This window comes from Tiliqua scincoides, chromosome 4 (assembly GCF_035046505.1).
Source record: "Tiliqua scincoides isolate rTilSci1 chromosome 4, rTilSci1.hap2, whole genome shotgun sequence".
NCBI classification, from domain to species: Eukaryota; Metazoa; Chordata; class Lepidosauria; order Squamata; family Scincidae; genus Tiliqua; species Tiliqua scincoides.
Genome location: NC_089824.1, coordinates 81,448,377 through 81,462,787, shown reverse-complemented (window position 1 = coordinate 81,462,787; position 14,411 = coordinate 81,448,377). Strand labels below are relative to the sequence as shown.

The window sequence follows — 14,411 nt, the reverse complement described above, 5'->3', positions numbered from 1 at the left end:
TCAGCATGTGGTTGGTCTGTGGAACTCCTTGCCACAGGATGTGGTGATGGCGTCTGGCCTGGATGCCTTTAAAAGGGGATTGGACAAGTTTCTGGAGGAAAAGTCCATTATGGGTTACAAGCCATGATGTGTATGTGCAATCTCCTGATTTTAGAAATGGGCTATGTCAGAATGCCAGATGCAAGGGAGGGCACCAGGATGAGGTCTCTTGTTTTCTGGTGTGCTCCCTGGGGCACTTGGTGGGCCGCTGTGAGATGCAGGAAGCTAGACTAGATGGGCCTATGGCCTGATCCAGTGGGGCTGTTCTTATGTTCTTATAATAAAAGTCTCAACACAGTGCCAACACCAGGTTGCTAGTGGACTTGGGACAAAGCCCTGGTCTGGGCCCAATTTCTCCACATAGTCCTGAATAGTCCATCGGGTCAAGAGGAACCACAGTTCCAACTACTGGGACTGTGGGAGATAGGTTCCAGCTGCCACCTTGGACACTGGAAATTGCGGGTAGCAGCAAACTCTACAGGAAGAGGTTCACAGATCCCCCCATTATGCAAATGACTTATCTGGTCACTGTTTCCTGTGTCTGGCTGTTTGTTTGCTGTCTGCAAATGCTAACAGGAAGCACTAACAGGAAGCAATTGGAGGGCTGAAAACAATGTGATGATAAGCAAACATTCTTGCTGAACCGCAGAAAGCAGAACAAAAAGTGATATCAATGAATTAATAAAATATCAGCTCTCCAGAATTTCAGTCAGCTGAAGGACACTGCAATCCGTACTTTCCATATAATTTACAAAGCACAAAATTGGGCAAACAAAATGTTCTTCAGCTTTCCATGAAAACTCAATCCCAGCAAACCGCTTTATTAACACCAAGAATGCTCAATTTTGAGCTCTTGAGAGACTGTCCTGTACCCAGTGCCTTCAATTCTTCCCTACCCACCCCTGGGTTTATTTCTCACTCAGGCTGGAGGCTTTGATGCAAGGACACAAATCAGGTTTGCTCAGGCTGCAACCCTATACATACTTATCTGGGAGTAAGTCCCACTGAAGTAGTGAGGCTTACTTCTGAGCAGACAAGCATAAGATTGCATTGTATATGACCTGGAGGATGGGAAGAATTCCTTCCCAGCTCTGCAAATGACTTAGCACTGATACTTGCCTTTACTGTGCACTCAGCATTCTTCCTAATTTCCATTATGCAGCCTGACATTTCTGGACACATAGACTGGAGGCCTGACCTGCTGAGAGCTCAGCAAAGTGTTTGGAAAAGATTTGCTGAGAAATAAGGCAGGTCGGACAGGATGGAGATGGCTGTTGTCTGACCTGAACAAGGCCTGAGGTGAAGCTGGGTGCTTCCCAATGGCTGTGAGCAGGCAGGGAGAGCCAGCAAGGAGGTGAGGGGGGAAGAGGAGGTGAAGCTGCCAGAATACACACACGCATGTGTAATAGAAGATCATCAGGTGGATGATTTGGTGTTGACAGCGATTCCCATGTTTTGACAGCTGGTTGACAGCTCTGGGAAGGGCTGGCTCCACAGCTGTAATCAATTGAGGCCAATGGAGACTCTGATGGACACCTGAGCTTCATTTGACCTTGATGGGACTTTGAATGGTCATGGGTAATGAGGTAGCTCACAGCTGAGCTGCATTTTGGATAATGAGACATCCAAGGATAAAAGGCAGCTTCAGAAGGTGCAAAGCTCCACCCCAGACCTACGGGACCCCCAGACCTACAGGACATGGACCTACAGACCTAAGGGAGAAGGGGACTGCCAGGACTCTGCTGGAGGACACAGAAGAGAGGACTGTTAGGACCCTGCTGAAGGAGACACTCTGCTGGAGAGGAGGGACTCTGCTGCTGAAGACTGGACTGTGCTTTGGGAGATTGATTGGGAGTGGACTGGGACTGGAGACTTTGAACTTTTACCCACTAAGTTAAGTGGAGTCTTGGGGAGGGAAAGCCTATGGACTAGAGGACTTTCAGGAAATAAGTGTTTGTAGCAATAAATTAGGTTAATTGCTATAGATAAGGAGTTCTGTGATCATTCCTTTGCACACCACAGCTGTTGTTTCTAGAGATAAGGACATGTTAATTAGCCAAAAAGTGGGCATTGGGAGAGGGGACATTTTTGGGACAAGACAGCACACAGGCCATTTTTTTAACTAAAGCAACCTCAGTCTTGCTCACTCTGCGTGTGTGTGTGTGTGTGTGTGGGTACAAGTGCGCCTTTCACTTTTGCCTGGTTGCTGCTAGCAACTTCTCCTTGGCTCTCTCTCTGTCGGCTAGCATGGCCAGTTGTTAGCACTGTGTGCAATCGGAGATTGGTGCTGATGCTGTTGCTTGTTGGGAGACGGTGCAAGCACCGCGCAGCCCAGATAGCTTCTGCGCCAGATCTGGCCTGTGGGCCCAAGCTTGCCACCTCTGCTTTATACAGTGATCAAACAAAAAGGTTAGCAATTTACAAGCTGAATCAGGTAAATGACTTCCCTTCATCCACAACCCCTCCTTCCCTGCCCAATTCACAGCCCAGCCCTAACGAACTTTCTAGTGCCAATGAAGTCCTGCTAACAGGGTACATGTTGTGTTCTGTGGTGTGGAGGCAGTCACAGAGGCCTCCTCAAGGTAAGGAAAGATTTTTTCCCATACCTCAGGGCTGCATTGTGGCTGAATCGGCACTGGAAAGTTGGTTAAAATTGGACTGTCAGCCACATTATGATAGTAGAAAATTCTTAGAAAGTTAAGTAATACTCTTGTCCTGTTTTACATATTATGTATATACAGCCCACACTGATCTTACAAGTGTAATATATCAAAGAGGCATGTTCTAGTTGGGGCAATAAGAGAAGATTAAGGGGAAGACATTCTGTAAATGTTTCAGAACAAAAGCTGATGCAGGAAACAACAAGAAAAAGGGGGGGCAAAAGCTGACTCAGGAAAGGAAGGACAGGAGAGGGGAATGGAGAATTGGGATCTTTCTATTACCACCTGTATATAATTCAGGTACAAATAAGCCTTGCAAAAGTAGAGAGAAGGATCTTGGCAGTTCATACAAGTATGTTAAATACGTATAGGCTGCAATCCTAACTACACTTTCCTAGAGTAAGCCCCATTGAACAAAATAGGACTTACTCCTGAGTAGACCTGGTTAGGATTGTGCCCATAGTTATATACCTATAGGATTAAATGTTACACATAAACTAGCCCCTGCAAAAAATGTATTGCATATTTTATTTTAAAAACTCAAAATGGTATATTTTCAGGGAAGTGAGCGAGTGATAACAAGATCATCCTCCATTTTGAAGAATGCACAGTCCTGCTGGGACTGCTCTGTGAGAAAATGGCTACATCACAGTATGTACTATCGTAATGCTTGCTTCAGCTTTCCAAGACCATATTTTTAGCTGTTAAAGAAAGTTGCAATCCACACTTTCATGGCACTGTAGCTATTCTATTTGTAAAATTGGCTTCATGGTGATAATAACAGGGACTTAAAACTTTTGTACAGAACATCATGTTACAGCATGCCATAATGACTTGTTTCCAGTACTAGATTAATTTTGCACTGAACAACCCGAAGACCATTGAATAATGTTGGGGATCCTTGGTTTTTATTAGGAAAACAAAATGAAATTTAGAGCGAATTTGATGTCAGTCACTCTTGAGAAATTTTGCAGTGTTGGAAGATTGAGGTTTATTTGAATAGATGATCTTCATAAGTTATGCCATATCTTTATCCTTGAATGAACTTCAGTCTTAAGTTGAGGCTACAATTCTATTCATACTTATGTGGAAGTAAGCCCCACTGACTATAATAATGGGACTTACATTTGAGTAGACATGCATAGGATTGGGCTCACAATAGTTGTCTTTATGGTTACACTGCAAGGAATGAGATTGCAGGTTTCCACATTTATTGAACTGAATTCTTTCAGCACGTACAAATTGTTCACCGGGTCACTATTTAGTTTTCAGCCAAGCCCTTAAACATCTGTAGGGTAGTTATGCATTTTATTGCTTTCTGTGCATAGTCGTTTTTGTCTTCAAAGTACTTCACTGGATTTCACTAATTAATCCCATCACACCTGTCCAACGAGGAAGGTATTTTCTGAAATTAGCAGACTTATTCTTACTTTTGTCATACTTTCGATTGGAAAAAAGCACAACGCAGCAATCTCGACTTTAATTTTCAGAATCACACCTACCTTGTTTAATGATCTGTTGCTCCACTACGACTTAACTTCCAACTTGGAAAATGTAATTTTCCAAGCGCTTCATTGTACTCCTTGCTTTTGTAACACTTTCCCTAACGAATGAGGCAGAATTTCCTGTTCTCACTCTCTGCCTATCTGCCTGCAGAGCTGAATGAAGCTCCTCCCTGCCATATTTTAAGGTGATCTTCTGTGGAAATAATGCTTAATATTTAGTGTTATTTATATAGCGCTTTTATTTAGTGTTCACAAAGCTTGATGTGCATCTTAGCAATCATTACAACTGTTCTGTAACACAGTTACCTGTTACCTATGCATTTAGATGCATGTTATTTTCTGTACTACCCAAACAGCCATTGCAAGTAAAAGATGTCAGATCAAGTCATGAACCACAATGTACAAGTAATTTTTCAGATATGCCAGTGACAGCCACTTGTGCAAAACCTTAGCTCAGTTTGAGAGATGACTGTCTGTCAACATAGTGATGGCACGAGTATACACGTCCCCAGCCAACTTCACATTCCAGTTGATAAGATCAAAATGGTAGCTTCAGATGTCCAGCAACTAGTAATTGCCATATTTTAAAATTGTAATTCTAGTAATAAAATCATGTCAATAAGCAGAGAAAATAAACTGATGGTAATCTTCTTTGGTGTGAAGCAGCCTCCCATTTTTCTAGTTTCTAGATCTGCAGGGTGACCAAATCTTTTTAGCGTGGCATGTTCTGAACAGTCTACAGCCCTTAAATCCAACTGATTTTAGGGTGGGATTCGATTCTGACAAGGGAAGGACTGAGATCTAAATCAGTCATTCAGCACCTCCTCCATAGGATCCTCCCTTTCTCCAAACACAAAGCAGGTTGATTTTCTGCAATGTAGGAACAAAGGCCTGTCACAGATCATAGAAATACATGGAAGGTGTTTTGACAAATGTAGGATTAATTTCTTCACCCCCTTCCTTTACCTGGAGCTTGGCATGCATCTCCTTCCTCTGCACTACTCCTATTTCAAAAGAATAGGAATGAAGTATACTAAAAGCAGACCCTAATGGATTCCATGCTTTCTGGGGTCTTGTTTGTTCAAAGCAGGAGTGCCCCAGAGGAGGGAGGCTATGCTTCAAGCTCCAGGAAAGGGAAGGGGGCAGATCACCTCTCTCTCCCACCTGGTATTTTGATGCACCAAGTGGGCAGAGAGGCAATCTAGAACTGTGACAGCTTTTTCTTCTTTGTTTTGACCTTCTTCCTCTAGCAGCACTGAAAAGTGAAGATTGCTTCAGGCACTGTGATCCTTTTCCAACTGGATGTCAGCAAGCTGGAAGAGAATCAGAGTGTTGACCTAAGCAGCAGCCTGGATAGACAGACTGGGGGCTTCTCTGTTCACCACCTCTCCAACTTTGTTGCACCTCATAACAGTTTCGTATCTCTTAATGGAAAGTATGGCTTTAGCCAGTACATTACCAAAGAGAGCATTTCAGCTGATTTTGGTGCATAACATTCTACATGTTTGAAAAGGTTCCTAAGCTTCCAAGGTAGCTTGGAAGGCAGCTCTGTTCTGAAGGTAGACTCAGCCACAACCTGGGACCAAATTGTACCCATGGTGGGGTGACATGACAATGTGACCCGTCTGTGTCACATTGCCCCTGTGCTTGTGCACTAAACTGCCCTCTTGGAATAGCTCCATTTCTGAGCCAAAGCAGGTGGGTCCAACTGGCCTCTCTTCCCCTCCCCCCTGCAGAGAAGCTGGGGACCATCTGGAGCACTGCAGACGGCTCCATAAGTCTGCACCTGGCGCCCCCCCAAGTGGCACCCAGGGCAGTTCTAAAACAAAAAAGATTGAGCACAAGCTTTCTTGGGAAATGGGATAATAAAAAGAGCAGGCTCCAAGCATCAAGGTAACTGTAGGGTTGTTTATGATTTATTTAGATTTTTACTGCACCTTTTGGCCTCTGAGGAGACTTCCAAGGTGCTTCACTTCAGTTAAAAAGCACAGCACAATGACAAAAGCACAGCACAAAAGAAGACATTCTTTTTCCTTTTCATCGGGTAATTGTCATCTCATGGCCACTGTCACAGGGGCACAGTCATAGCTTTAAAAGGCTCAGCTACTACAACTAACTGTCCTGAACCTGTTTGAATGTATATATTTAATATCTCACTCCTTTCCAGGTCCTTGGGAAGTGACCTGATTTAATATCCTGGCTCGGTCAGAAAAGCTATTGGATAACTTTGGCACAGACACAATTGGTGGCCAAGTACCCTGTTCTGAGCTCTTTGGTGGAAGGGTGGGATAAAAATGGAAGATGCTCATGCTCCTGGTGACTTAACGAGTTAGCACTGCCCCTGGCTGCACCTCACAGAGCACCAGCTCTGTTCTTCAGCAGCTGCTCTTTCCTGAGCATTTGGGAAGGAGGGAAGCCTAATCTTTTGCTTGCTCATGGAAGAGTAGAGGTCAACTGAGGGCTTGTTCTGCTGATATTCCACCACCCCCTCTAACTAGTACTGTGCAATTATGGACTGCATGCTCACAGCATGTCCACATCCTGCCCCTCTGCTTGCTTCCCACTTAGTTTCTGTAATTACAGGGGGTGGGGCTAGTTTGTCCAAGCCACCAATCTACACATACTGATAAACCCAAACTAGTTTTAGTAGGGCAAGTAGAAAGCTGGTTCAGACAATCCTTTGATTACAAGCAAGGGGAACGACTAGGACACGTGAGCATACATGCATGTCATTCTATAGCTACTACAAGTGAGAAAGTATTACCTGTACCAGCTTGGAGAGCACAAGGAGAGAGCTGGGGGAGCAAGGTACTGCTACCCAGAATAGCAATGTGGTCCTGCCAAACACAAGTGAGCAACAGTGGCACCAGGGTGCACATACTGTAAAAGCAATTTCCAGCCATCACTGTATCTCCAGTGTTCACCAAAGAAGACAGCCAGTACAGGTAGCGGGAGGCTTACAGCCTAATTCTAACTTAGGCTGGAACAGGCAGGCTGAGTGGCCTGTGCAGTGGCCTGCATTGTATCTAGTGCAAGTTAAGTGCCAGCTGTTGTACAACTCGGTGTAAGGGGATATTTTTCCCATTGGCCCATGTTGTATGCCAGCTATCCCATGGGGCTACTCAGATTTATGCCAGTGAAATTGCTGATGCAAATCTGAGCAGTCGGTGTAAAGCCAATCAGCCCAGGAGTAGGGGTTAGGATGCAGCCTAAGGTGCTGCAGCCGATTCCTCCCTTCCCAGTCCCAATCCACCTCCAGGTTTGCCATCCTCCCTGCCCAAGAACACTCCCTCCTCACCCCCAAAATGCCTTCACACTACCCTCTCCAATCCCCTGCATCAGCCTGCCTTGGCCAGTGTGAACACACCCAGCCCAGGTCCAAATTCAGCACGGGGAGGCCGGTGTACATCCTTGCACCAGTCTGGCCTGCTCCAGAGTAGTTGCAAATGCGCCGGCTTTACAGCACGTTCAAGGGACTTGTGCCGGCCAAAGACAACCTCTGGATTGCACCCTTAACAATATAAGTTCTCCTCATTAAGTAAGCAATTGTGAATGACTTCTCAGTGTGGCTTCTCTAAACTGTGTTGGTACAATCTCAGGAGGCTCTTTTAACAGACCTTGCCACCAGGAGGAAGAAATATATTGAAACACTGTCTTAATGAAGTGTGTCAGAGTCTCAGAGGAATATGCTTTTTAAAAAAAAAAATCAATTTTGTGGTTATGTTGAATCTCAAGTGGCTATTATTGACCAAACAGAGCACTGCTGAATTGCTCCAAGGTCCTGGTGGGAATAACAATGCTTTGTGTTAAAGCTTCACAGCATGAGTTCTCTGGAAGTTACAACTTCTCTCTGTTTGGCGATATAAATTAAGAAAATCCATCTGGCCCAGAAATGTTTACAACTGGTTTAACTCAGCCAGCATGGAACCCTTGTCATTTCTTGGTCCTCCCGTAAAATCTACATAAAATAATCTTTTAAAATACTTCACTTATTCTAACTCTCACACCACCATAACAGCTGAGACCTTCAAGATTTGGTTTTGTTTAACTGAAGTTCAAACTAGACAAAAAAAAATGAAATAATTTATCACTAGGATAATAATAATAATAATAATAATAATAATAATAATAATAAACTTTATTTCTGTCCTGCCCTTCTCCCTAAAGGGACCCAGGGACCTAAAGGGAATACTTTGAGGGGGAGCAAACAGTGGTTGATGAACTGAGGATAGCTTACAAACCACCCACTTCTGGTTCCTGAGTAGCTGGAGAAAATGAGTGGAAACCCAAAGAGAAATCACTAGTGGTACCTGTCTGCTAAAGTCAGGGTAGAGACTTGTCCATATTCATCTTGGAGAAGGGCTGTCATTCAGTGAAAGAGTGCATGTTTTGCTTGCAAATGATTCCAGTTTCAATCCCTGGATTCAATCCCTGCAGTTAGATTGGAGAAAAATTCCTGTCTGAACCCCTGGAGAGCTGCTGCCAGTCAGTCCTGACATTACTGAGATACATGGTCTACGCTCTGACTCAGTATCAGTCAGTTTACTATGGTCTTCCTCTTCCAGCCATACTGTCATTGAAGGAACCCAAGTGAATTGAATAACTCAATAGGCTGCAGTTGAGCTATGGATCTTGTCAGATCAAGTTGCCAACTTGGAACTCTCTAAGTTCCTGCAGCAGATGGCCAGTCTTGCTATCCCCCGTGGGCTCCTGCTCATGTTCAGCATAGGACAGGGTCTGAAAAAGGGGAGAAAAATCACTAAGAGAAAAGAGCAGAAGTTGGCAAAGAAATAAGGTTTCTGGCAGATGTTTTTGGTCTGTTGGATACCTTAGTAGGCTCAGCAGCAGTGATCTCACTCGATACTCAGAAGGCCTTTGACAGAATCAACTGGAAGATTTTGCGGGACACATTGGGTGCTCTTGGCCTGCTGTACACTTTTTTTTTCAAATAAGTCAAGTGGTTATATGATTCTCCACAGTCATGGGTAATCACAATAATTTCACCACCTCTTTATCTGGGAAAGAGCACTGGGCAAGGCTGCCTCCTTTTGCCATGTCTTCTTGATCTTTTCCTAGAGTCTTTGGCTGCTGCTGTTAGACCACAACATTTGATTAAAGGTATATATGGGGGCTGCAGTGAGCATAAAACAGTACTTTGTTTGTTTGGTTTTTGTTTAAAAGTTTTCTACACTACTTTTTCAGTGCTCAAAGCAGTGTACAATAACGAAAATACAACAGAAGTACAATTCAGCCAGCCTCTTCCAGGCAGATCTAATAAGCCATGCTGGGAAAGGCGCAGGCAGGCAGGCAGGCAGATGGCCTCACACTTCAGATGGCCTCACACTTTTGCAGGCATTCGCACTGGCCCAGCACTGGAGCTGGCCCAAGTCAAGCCTGCACTGAGACAGCGCCGGTCGGAGGCTGGCAGTGTGCCGCCCCGCTGTCGCTCGGAGAGCCAGGTGGCAGAGAGGTAAGTTGGGACGGGGGAAGGAGGTGTGCCAGGGCAGGCAAAAGGCAGGGAGAAGGCGTGGTGGGGGGAAGGGAGCGGGGTGGGAGGGAGTAGAGCTGGCGGAACTCAGCTCCACCAGATCCAGAATCCTGTATCAGGCCTCTTGGCCCAACACAAGGCGTCCTTACTCTGCACCAGCTAAATAGCCGACACAGAGTTGAATAGACCCATTGTGGGGTTGCTTCCCTTACTCAGGGGAAGGGGACAAATGTCTCCTTCCTTCAAGGAGACATCAGAAGCTGCCGTTGGCTGCCTGATCACTGATAAGATGCCGTGACAGCCATTTCGGCATCACAACAGTCTAGCTCAGGATTGGGCTGTCACACCTTAAATGAGTATCTATTTTGCTTTGAATCAATTATTTAAACAACTGCATTTACTCTTGGCATGTTTTGTTCAATACATGAACAGCAGCACACTTGCATCAGTATTCTACATTTTTGAGACGTCTTGGTCCCAGTGTGCACTTTAAAAATGAACACGTGTAAATGTGCTATAATGTTACCTATTGAAAAGAATCAAGAGCTGTGGTAGAAAGAAAGAAAGAAAGAAAGAAAGAAAGAAAGAAAGAAAGAAAGAAAGAAAGAAAGAAAGAAAGAAAGAAAGAAAGAAAGAAAGAAAGAAAGAAAGAAAGAATAGCCTTTGCCTGTTGTGGTGGGTGCCAGGACATACATCTGTACTAGGTCTCTGCTATACTGAATTGGTGTATTTACAGTTACTTAAGAAGTTTCCATCATGAGACCCTTTTGCTAGTAGAGATATGCATTCATTTGGAGCAAAAGAACAGTTTAAACAAATTGACCACATTTGCATCAATTTTCATTTGTTCCAAAACAAATCCTTAGAAGCCCCAAATGGGGCTAAATGGCCCTAAATGGAACAAATTGCAGCCAGTTAGTTCCATTTGGGTTTCACCTTCATTTTTGGAATGATGGGACTGGCGGGGCTCACCTGTATCTTCACAGATACAGTAGCTCAGATGTTTTTCTCTCTTTTTTTTAACTGCTTGAAGCTGAAAAAAATTGGGAGAGCTTTTTTTGCAGCCACCTCTGGTGAGAGGGCTTCCTCCCACAAGGTTGTAACCAATCTGGGTCATTCTGGGGGGGAAAAAGTCTACCAAGGAATTACGACCCCCCACTGGGGGGCATGACTACTTTCCGACAATGCTCTGGATGGATACACCACCAAGGGCATTGTGAGGGGAAAATAATTGCCATCAGAATTAACACCAACAAAGAGTTAATGAGCTATTTTCAAAATGTTAACAGTTAAAAAGAAAAACAAACCCTTGCTACTTCATTATGGTACATGGTAAGGCCCTTTGTTCCCCATTGCACTCCGCCCTGCCCTCTCTTCCTCTTCCTTGAAAACAGGTTAGCATCCTAAGGGCTAGAAACTGACATGCAAGCGCTGTGGAAGAACGAATAAAGGTTCATAACACTATGCTGCTCACAGGGAATTATTTATTCACCTGATGTTATTACAGAGGGCCCCATCTGCAATGGGGGGTTCCCCCTTGCCCCGTTCTGCTACCACCCACCATTGTTCGTTTCACACTGGTCCAAGGATATTCAATGGAGTACAGATAGTTTGATCTCTGGTTCCTTTTCTCTCTTTGCCCTTTGGTTCTAGTATCTGCTCCCTTCTAAGCTGGTCTAGACGCTACCTGAGAACTCCTCTCTGCTCCTAATCTTAATGCTCAGGCAGCCAACTGGGTCTCTCCTCTGTTTAGCTTTGTCCCCCTTGGTCAGTTCAGCTTCTTCCACCTTCTGCCTTGAGATCCCCTCCATCCTTTCCTCCCCATCTCGCTGTGTCTCTCTCATCCTTTCATCTCCTGCCCTCTGTGGGTTCACTCTGTTGTTCTTCACCTACTGTGGGCAGGAGGTCTGGTCTAGAGGGTAGAGCCTCCGTTTGCCTGAAGATAACATCCGAAGGTCGCCAGTTCGAGGCCACCGGCACCGTGAATGGCGAGACCTTGAAGCAGCTGACAAGCCTAGCCGAGTTATGCTGAGTTATTCCACCTGGTCTTTGGCCGCTGTCAGCCTGTGTGGGAGGAAAATGGAGGCCAGAATCTGATACCAGATCATAAAAGATCCATCTGAAATGTTGTGGTTCTTGAAAGACAGAACCTTCTTCAATTGTAAAAATCCCTGTTGGGGTTTAGTGTAGCCTGCCTATGTAAACCGCCTTGAATTAAAGTCTGAGGAGAAATCTGACAACCAAGAAAGGCGGTATAAAAATACCTGTATTATTATTATTATTACTACTCTGCCCACTTCTGCAAATCTTCTAGCCACCTTATACTGTCATGCCTGTTCCTTCCTCCTTCCTCCCATTTCCTGTCTCCTTCCTCATCTCTCCTTGTCTATCTGTTTCACTTTCTATCCCTCACCCATGAATGCCCTGTCCTAGCCTTAAATCTTCCTGCTCCTCCAGCTGTCACCGCCCTTTCGGCTCATCATCAGCTGTTGGAGAGGTGGCAGCTGTTGGGCCACTGCATTGCTTGGTGTCAGTGATGATATGATCGCTGGGAGTAGTGCTTGTGAGCTGTGGCCAAACTGGGCTTTGCATGGTCCGGGCAGCCATACCCTTTTTTGGAAACAAATGTGCAATGAAAATTGGGGTGAAGTTATCCTTTTTGAAACTCAGCAGATTGTAAATGAATCAATAGTTAAGCAAAACAAGTTTTAAACAATGACAGTGATTGGAAGGATAAACCTCTGAAAGAATTTTTGCATAGAAACATTCTGCAGAGTTAACTATGATTTTGAAATATGTATCAACTATCTCTCTAGTTTAGTGTTTCTCAAACTGTGGGTTGGGACCCACTAGGTGGGTCATGAGCCAATTTCAGGTGGGTCCCCATTCATTTCAATATTTTATTTTAATATATTAGACTTGATGCCCCCATGGAATGTGACTGCATTTCTGGAAATGTGACAGACCTGTTCTTTTAACAAGCTACTATGTATATTCTTTTAACAATGATAGTAAATAGGACTTACTCCTGGGTAAGTGTGGGTAGGATGGCAGCCTCAGATTGTTAAAAATTTTCCTGCTTGATGATGTCACTTCCATTCATGACATCACTTCTGGTGGGTCCTGACAGATTCCCTTTCTTAAAAGTGAACCCTGGAGCTAAATGTGTGAGAACCACTGCTCTAGTTAATTTTAATATAAAATTAACCGTAACATCTGGCTGACATTAAGAAGACCTGGAGACCTGCAAGGGTGTTTTGATACTTTTGGGAATTGATGTATATGCCATTTTAAAATTCTGTGGTTCAAAAGCATCCCTTATGTGGCTGGAATGGGCAGTCTTCTGCCCTACATTTTGTTAGCAGATCGTTTCTACAGAAACTCTTTAAAAAATCACTATCTTGCATATGCTGTAGCTCCTATGCGACCTCCAGAATCCCACAATTAATGCTTTAATTGCAAGAATCAGCCTGATTAATTGGTAGAGGTTTCAGCCTGAAGAACATTTTGATGTGTTGATGCACAGCCTCTCCATCTTCATCCCAGCAAGATTTGTCTAATTTAAGGGGGGGGGGGAGTCTCCAAATTACCCCAAGGCTAATGAAGAAAAAGTAAGGACAGGCAGCTCAGTGGCAAGCTCTTCTACTCATTCCACTTAAATCCATTTTCAGAAGTGACACCCATGCTGCAGCCCTAAGTGGACTTGTTAGGAATTAACTCCCACTGCACTCAGTTTTGTTGTAAATTGCCTTCTAATGAAAATGTAAACCTGCTTTGGCTGTAGTTTACATCTGATTTATCTCAGTGCTTAATAGCATTCATAAGAGAACTGAGTGCAAATCCCTTCTCTGCTGGGAAGCTCACTGGGTGATCTTGCACCTTTCACTCTGACCTACTTCATAGGGTTGTTATAAGAATATAGTGGAGGAAAGGGAAAACCATGTATGCTATCCTGAGCACTTTAGTGGAAGGGTGATATAAAATTATAAAATAATAATTTTTATTATAATAATTAATAATTGCTATACACGCACAAATGTGCAAAAGACATAGGAGAGACTCCAGTGTGCTTTTCTAGTGTCATGTATGAAAAATCCTTAAGAGTTTTGGAAAGCAATATGAAATCGACCAGATATACTCTGTTGAGTCTAGGAAATGCATCATAGCTCACGTAGCAGTAAGATGATTCACTGAAGATACATTCCTAACAAGAAAAAGCTGGCCTAATCACATTTCAACTGTGTTAAAGGAGCTTAATGGTTCTTCCTGTGTTTCTGGACATAATTCAAGGTACTAGTCTTGTTCTTTGTAAAATTAAAAGGCTTGAGAACAGGGCTAGCAGGACCCCTTACCTGGTGATGTGCCAGTAGCTGCTCCTCTCACTTCCTGGATTGGAAAAGAAAGAGGGGGTGGAGGGGAAGAAGAATTGTGGAGGAGGGCAGAGTGGTAGGCTGGGGCAAGGGGTGCCCACCTTTCCCCCACACACTCCTGCTTCATCCCCTTCTTCTGTTTCCAATCAAGGGAGTGAGGAGGAGCAGCAGTGGAAGCTAGTGAGAGAATGGAGCTGGGTGCCCCCTATGAAGCTGTTACCAGTGGCTGAGATGCCTAAGGGTGCAATCCTAACCCCTGATGTCAGTGCTTTCCAGCACTGACATAAGGGCAATGCAGCTCTGAGGTAAGGGAACAAACATTCCCTTACTTTGAGGAGGCCTCCGTGAG

The 14,411-nt window shown here is 44.3% G+C and overlaps 1 protein-coding gene across 3 annotated transcripts in view; it reads right to left on the bottom strand.

The window, feature by feature from the left end:
* Window positions 1-14,411, bottom strand: part of LOC136649069 (enoyl-CoA delta isomerase 2-like) — a 70,086-nt gene that overhangs the window by 34,391 nt on the left and 21,284 nt on the right. The gene's annotated exons all lie outside the window — the stretch shown is intronic.